The sequence below is a fragment of the Fukomys damarensis genome, unplaced genomic scaffold (assembly GCF_012274545.1).
Source record: "Fukomys damarensis isolate Sample0158 unplaced genomic scaffold, DMR_v1.0_HiC HiC_scaffold_37, whole genome shotgun sequence".
NCBI lineage: Eukaryota > Metazoa > Chordata > Mammalia > Rodentia > Bathyergidae > Fukomys > Fukomys damarensis.
Window position 1 is genome coordinate 24,606,088 of NW_022900949.1, and position 7,959 is coordinate 24,614,046.

A 7,959-nucleotide genomic window follows, 5' to 3' on the forward strand; every position below is an offset into this window, starting at 1 on the left:
ATAATTATATCTAATATTTAATGTATACTTTATATAGATGTTGGACAGGCACAATCTGAGCCTTCATCCCCAAAACTGACAATGGACTTAGGGAAGGACAGACAGTGAGCCGGTCCATCCAGTGTGACAAGGCCCTGTCCCTCAGCCTCACACGGGGCTCCGGCCACCCCTCTGTCCTGCTGCCCACTCACTTACTTGGGGGCAACCTCTACTCCCTCAGCTTGGCAGGTAAATTTGGTCTCATTCCTGGATGTGTACACAGTGGGCTCTTTCTCTCCAAAGAAATGAAACGCGCTTTGGATTTCACATACCTATAACTCTGAGTTGGTCATCTACAAAGAAAGCTGAAATTCAGTTATTAAAATAAAGGAAGACAGGATAAGACAGCAGCAGGTACGTAACTGGGGACAGTTCCTAAGACACGATATTCTAGAATAAAAGACAATTTATTTCTAGGGATTGAAATGTAGAATTGCTTTTTTCTTTAAAGTATGTTTGTGGTCTACATTTTGTGGCCCCTTCATAAAGACATAGGGTACAAAATTTTTGAGAATCAGCAGATGAAATAAATCTCTGTACTTTTCAATCACGACTCCAAAAAATACAGATTGTGCTGTTACTCCTTTCTATTTAGTTACAAAAAGAAAAAAGTAAGAGAATAAATGATTTCCTGTAGCTTTATTTCCCGAAATCCTTCTACAATAGGTATACATAGTTGTGGATTTCTCCTAATTCCCCACACAAGAATAAACAGAAATAACATAAATCTGTAGAATTGTCAGTCTTCATTTTTCCATAAAATGTGGATTTTCATTTCAAGCTATTTTTAATTTAATGTTTTAATGTGGATAATTTCAACACCAAAAAGTTTTGTAGCATTTATTTCTAAATCTTATTCAAAAAGCAATTCATTTTTCTATTGGAAGAGTCCCTATATATCCCTGTAAATGTCGTCTCTAAAAACCTTGGCCGGCACCCTCACTGCTACATTTACTCGTGCTTGTCAACTGTTGCATTCCAAATACAGATGACACCAAATACATCACAGCTATGCAGAGAAACCCCTCATATTAAAGGAGACCCTTAAGGCTTTTAATTGCTTAATAAAAACGACACCTCTAAGATCTGATCTAATTATTTCTCCCCCACCTTCCCAGTCCTGGTCTCCAACTTTATTATTTAGATTGTGTCAGACCTTGGTCTCGTGCGTCCTGGAAATCACCCACAGAGCTCCTCTGCTGACCAATTTCCCCAGGTCACGAGTTCCTTTACATTGTACCCTTCAGAATTGATTAGTTTCCTTTGCCAATTTTCTGTTTGTGTCGCAGCCAGGAATCTCGAATCAGTGTTCAGCAATTCAACACCGCAGTCCGGCCAGCCTGCATAAACCTCCTGTTCACTTGCACGTCACTCTGAGCATAAAGTGGCCCCAAACTAAAGGAGTATGAAAATAAAGCCAGCGTCTGGCGTACTGCACAGCGTTATTTCAATTAGCATCTAATCATGTGAAGGAGTGAGGCTTCAGTATGTGTCAGCCAGCCTGGTAAAATTTAATACTCAGACAGCCATTTTGCAAAACACAGCAGGTCCATGAAATAAAGGGCTCTTTTGCTGAAACAGTCACAGGATGCTAAAGCTATTGTAAATGCGGGCATTACTGCAAAAGCTGTGTCATCCATCAAATGATTACCATCTACTAGTTTTCTGAAGATGTCCGAAACCAGGATTTAACATCAGCCTCTGCGATTATCTTTAATTTGACAAACTCCGTAGTATTCAGCTCTACAAGAAAAAAAATTTTTTTCCCATGCCATAATTTAAATATCAAAATGAGCCACTCTAGGTAAAAGAATATCAACTGGTTTGCTCTGACCCAGTCACCGCAGACAATATACCTCCCAAACCAGTGCCGGGGGAAGTTATTTCCAACCAGATTGAAGTAACACAGTCCAAACAACATGATGCCCAAACATGCCCCAGAATAGCTCAGAATCTCATAGACCTCAGGAGGCTAGAAAACTCGTGATGGATTTGATTGGTCCAGCACGGAGATGAAAACATGGGAAAAAAGCAACATGCAGCAGACAGACATGAATAGCATTTCCAGCTCCCAGCCACAACTGAGCAGCGGCAGAAACTTACATAGGACACCCGTGCTCGCCGGCGATGTCCCAGCCCGCAGCACTGCATGAAGAGGGGGCAGGACGCAGTCAGCGCGCGGCTCCTCCAAGCTGCCCCGTGTCCTCCGCACGGCCACTGCCCATTGCGACCACCTTCAGCTCCCAGGTAAGCAGCACGGGCTGAGCAACACTTAGCTTCCGCTTCCTCCTTCTCCTCCTCGGCAGCAGGCACCCCAAACTTTGTTCTCCGTGTGCTCCACCCCCCTACCCCCCAGGTAATCTGAGATCTTCTTCTTCTGCAGGGTGGGGGTTGCCTATTGGCAAAAATGTCCCAAAAGTACCTTTTCTTTTTCGGAAGTAACTCTTGCTAACACATAGTTATGGCTGGCCACATCCTCCGAGTTTCTTAGCAACGCTTGTGCAGGAGCCATGCTCAAGTTGGGAGGTTTTCAAACGTCAGAGAGTCTCTCATCTCCAGACCCTGCAGTATTGAGCTTCGGAGGAGAGGCAGCCCAGCCCTGCTGCTGTTGACTGCTTCTGAGAACACACGGCTCAGACTGCTGCTCGCCTATTATTGCCTTCCTCACAATGCACAGGCTGGCAACAGCATCCTGGGTTTCACTGTTGCTACCTCCGAAACACTGTGGGAATGTCTGATTTGCTATCGCTCCCTCCTCCCCGCCCCCTGAAAAAATGACTGAGTCGAGGCTTTAATTCACTGTGGATTTCCAGTCGACCCTCCGAACTGTCAGAGGCTGGCTTTGTCCTGCAGTATGCATTTCACGTGAATTTTAAGAAGCATCATCAAAGGGGCCTCCAGACTCACTGCAGGTGTACAGGTCGTGTGTGTGTGTGTGCGTGTGTGTGTGGTGTGCACTCGCTGTCTAATATTAATTTTCTACACCGAAACATGTTAAATAAACATAACTCTGGCAAGCAAATTTGATCAGAGTCAGACCTGCTTAATTAACTGGGGTACATCACTGACGATTCACATGCGATCAGCCAAACAAAGCCACCTTCCGCACTCCAGAGCCTGCAAGTCTGTGTTCAAGATGAACCTTCCCTGCAGCCATCCCCTAAAGACACACTACTCAGAGGCCAAACGGATCCTGGCCCCTTCCTTAAAGGCTCTGTCGGTGTCACGCCTACACAGATGAATCAGGGAGGCACTGGGGATTCGGCTATTAATTCAGATGATATCAACCATTCTACTACGCGATGATTCACGGAACCTTTCAGGGAGAACATCGGTCCACGTTTGCCCCTTGCCTAACTCATCCACGGCTGCTACTTGGGAAGGCAAATTAATTCCTGCAGGCCGCAGAAACAGCAGTACACACTTGAGACCCACAGAAATGAGAGTCTGCTCATTCTCAACGCTTTGCCAACATTTTCTTAAAAACCTACTATTTAAACTAGCAACTCCGTGTTATTAGTAGTAGTAGCCTCAGGGACTGTTTAGGGCAGAAAAACATTTCTCACCTTAATTCACTCTTATTTGACCAATAAAGTAAGTGAGGTCCTAAATGTTTGCTTCGTCTGTCAGTAATATTCTGAGCAACAACTAATATCCTATACTTTATATTACTTAGTTTACGACAATTCCTTCACTCTGTCACATACTAATAGACTATGTTTTGTAGGTCCAAAGGGGAAATAGAAGACTACAGGAAGAAAAGAAGAATACCTTTGTGATTAAGTGAGAAACCTAAGGTAAAATATATGACAGACTAACTTTTAAATGAAGTCCTGAAGGAAAAGTTAACATTTTGTGGGATAGACAAGACATATACAAAACCTACAATGTATATATTCCTTGTAGGTAGGATTTCAATTTTATTTTTCAAAGTAATAGCCATTCAGTGGTACCTCGGTTTTCAGATGCTTTCTGCAAAATTTTTTGTTTGCAAATTCTACATCCAGTCACAAACACAACTGTAGCCATCATCTCCATGCAAACACAAATGTGGCCATTTTTTTTTTCACAATCACGGAACAAATGCAGTTCATGAACCAAGATACCACTGTATAAGAAAATATATAATTCAAATTTATATATTTTTCTTACAGTCCTTTCACTACACATTTAAGAGAACCACTGAGTAGAAATAAAGAATAAAAATTAACCCAAAATTAGAATAAGATGAAAACACGGGGGAGATGACTTATCTCTTCTTTGATTCTGGATTTGACTTGGAATTCACTTAACTCTTTGCCCCTGTGATATTTTTAAACACAATATGAGAGAGAGATTCCCCAGATTATTAGAGATTCCACCCACCTTGTCATTCAAGAATTCATGAATGCAAGCCAAGCACGAGCTCACTGGATCTGGTAAACACTTATTGATCACCTTCTATTTGCTCAGCATGGTGCCAAGGTGCACAGGATATGAATTGGATAATACGCGAATCTATATATGGCTGTAGGCCCTTGCAACACAACTGAGGAAAGAGAAGTACTTGGGTGTGATGGGAACACCAGGGGAGGTGCATGGGTAGGGACTTTTGAGCTAGCTTATGTGGGATGGACAGAATTGCATCCAGTGGAATCCAGGGGGAGAGAGTCCCAGCAATGGGTCAGTAAATGCAAAAGCTCAGAAGACCACTCACAGTGTGTATGGAATAAACTATACTTGCATAGAATATACAAGAAGAATGAGTATAGATTAACTCTTTATGGCATGGTCAGACAACAGGAATATGCTCCAAAGTAAATTGAGCTCTCTCCCCCAAAGGTAGTGCTTATTTATCATGAATCCCTAGCACTTAGCACAATACACAGCATTGTGCATGACAAAGATTTATACTTGTACCCTCATTATCCATTCATCATTTCATTTACAGGAACAGAAATAGAAGTATGGCTGTTGAACTAAGACAAGTGTCCCGGCCTCCCTTGCAGCTTAGATGGCCATGTGACTAGCTTCTGGCCAATGGGACAGAAGCAGAAATGACAGGCGCTAACTCCCTAGTCATGCCCTTAAACGGACCAGAACACGCCTTCCCTTCCCTTTTTCCCCTTTCTTGCTGGACTGAAAGTACATGTACTGTTGAAGGATGGAACAGGTGCTTAGAAAGATAAAACAGCTGGTCACCCAGGCAGGAGAATATAGTAAAAGGTGAGACAGGACAGCCCAAAGGGAACAGCTGTGTCAGCCCAAGATGGTTCCCTTTGGAGGGTAACATGAGAGAGAAATAAACTCCCATACCAATGAAGTCACATATGCTCTGATCTCAGTAAAAGCTAAACCCGTATGTTAGAAGTACCTCCAAGTATTTGGGGGATTAATAATTAATTTATAGATTCCAAGACTGGAGGGGTGGGGGAATCTGAGAGGGGCCAAAAGAAAAGAGAGTGAAGTCAGGAGCCCAGGCTGGGGCCAGACCAAAGGGTCCTGATTCCACAGCGTAGAGTTTAGCTTGCGTCTAGCAGGACACACAAAGGTACTGAGGCCTTAAAGTGAGAAAATACCTGTGGTTTATTAAGACATAAGAACACACACTCCAGATTGTTTGGTCTAAAAAAAAAAAAAAGTTCAATATCAGGGAGACACTGGAACCCCCCCTGAGTTTCTGTATTGGCAATGGGTGCCCATCTACTGAGCAGTCGAATCAAACAAAGCCAGGAAACCTACACGTTCATTTCCTGTAGCTAAATCACAAAGCTAACAGATTGTCCAGTAAGCTCTGTTGTTTTAATTGGTGGTGCCTTAAGAATAAACTTGAAGTGTGACAATGAGAGAATGACAAAAACAAGTTAAAAGGAATCCTAGAAAATACAGGTGCAACCCCACATAGTTTAAAAAACCCAAGATATTTATTTAGGGCAGTCTTTAAAGAACATGAAACAATTTTTTTAAAAAATTATACTTAGGAGGAAAAAGCACATAAAGGGTGATGCAGAGATTTTTCTAAGAAAACCCTTTGACAGTAAGGAATAAAACCAGATTGAAATGCTGATTTCATCTAAGTTGATAGTAGAAGGAGGAGAGGGGCAGGGATAGAAAGATGGGAAAGACTGACCAATGGGTGTTGAGTGACAGCTTCATGGGTGTGAGAAGGACTTGCTATTGGCTAGCTGTGGTTGATGACAGCCAGGGTGGTTACACGTAACAATCGTCCGTAAATCTCGGAAGCTAGAAGAAAGGATTCTGAATGTTTCATGGTAAAGAAATAATAGATGATCAAAGAGATCGATATGTGTAAAAAAAAACCCCACATGGTAGGTACCCCATTAACAGCTATAATTTTTAATATTTTTACACATCAGTTAAAAATAAATTTAATAAAGAAATCTTAAACATTCCACAGTAGGTACACCATTAATAGGTACAAGTTTTATGTTTTTATGTGTGGATTAAAAGTAACTTTAAAGAAATACTAAAACAAAACTAAACAAAACAAAACAAAAACCAAAAAACCAACCTAGCGAAGCCTTCTGTTATAGAGCTGAAGGTTTCTTCCTGGCCATGAGTCTACCTCCATGTTCTGCCCCATTTGTTGCTTTTTTTTTTGTTTCGCAGTGCAGGGAGTAATCTTAGAGCCTTCACATGCCAGGCAAGTGTGCACCACTGAGCTGCCCCCTGGGCCATATGGCTCATTTCATGCTGTGCTTTTAGGACAGAGGGGTCCCTGCCCTCACAGTAACTCCAGCCCGTGTACTCCCTGTACCCTTTCTTTATGGTTGTTCTAACACAACCATGGTGAGCCCAGTGTTTTAAGGGGCACAGAAAATGTCTTCACTAATTTCAGCAAAATAAAGAAATAATAAAAAAAAGGACCAACTGTCTGTATTGGCTTAATTGCATCAACAGTATCACCTGAGTGCAGTCCACCATGTGTGTGTCTCTATGAGGTGCCTGTAATAAAGTGACAAGGAGAACAACCAAGAGCTTATAACCCAGAGAAGACAACTGAATCAAGTAATTGCGTAAATATATCACTGGGGACTGGCAAGCTGTTTGAATGAAAGTAAGAATGCTATGAAAGGCCGATGTCTTCTCAGGTGACAAGGGGTAGAGAAAGCATTTCTGAGACGCACCATCTGAGCCGAGGTCTGAAGGTTCCACAAGGAGTTACTCAAATCCACAGGAGACCCAATAGGGACAGAGATTAGAAAAGGGAAGAGAGGGACTTCGCAAGTGGAAGGAATATTATTTACAGAGGTCTCTGTAGTGGAGGGGACAATGCTGTGTTTCAGTAAATAAGAGGCAAAGAGGGACAAGAGGATGATAGGGAAACAGGTGATTGCTACGTCATGAAGACCATGCTGGTGATTTCATCTTGATACCAAGAGCAGTGAAACCCCGTTCAGAGAGCCAAGGAGCATCATCAGATGGGTGTTACTTAAAATATGCTCCGGCAGTGAAGTTAAAGCTGGGCTGGAAAGCGGCTACAGAGGAACTGGGGAGGCTGCTGGGACTGACGCAGCGAGAGACGGCGGCGTCTCCCACCGAGGAGGTAGAGGCGGAAGGTAAGAGTGGAGGACAAGCCAGGAGACGGTCAGGGATTAAAACGGATGAGCACAAGTACAGAAACTAGGGAAGAAAACCAAAGTAGAACATCTGTGTTCCTGCGTCCTCGTATTTCTGCGCACTTTCACCCATCACTGGCTCGGTGTCCCGTAGCGCGACTCATGATGCCCCTTTGTGTCCCGGTCAGTCCCCATCAGCTTCCACCCTTGGTCCACCCTCCTTTCTGGCCTTCGGACCCTGCACAGAGTCCATCTGCCCCCTTGCATCTTTCACGGGCCTTTAGCCATAGCCACCACAAACATCACTCGATTGTGTATTCTTCTACAAAACCAGGAACGTTTATTTCTCTATGACATTTTT

The 7,959-nt window shown here is 43.0% G+C and overlaps 1 long non-coding RNA gene across 1 annotated transcript; it reads left to right on the forward strand.

The window, feature by feature from the left end:
- The first annotated feature begins 2,071 nt into the window (after positions 1–2,071).
- Positions 2,072–5,664, forward strand: LOC104851380. The gene is made up of 3 exons (XR_777193.2): positions 2,072–2,286; positions 3,767–3,836; positions 4,970–5,664. It is a non-coding gene; the product is annotated as an uncharacterized LOC104851380 (long non-coding RNA).
- Positions 5,665–7,959: the final 2,295 nt, after the last annotated feature.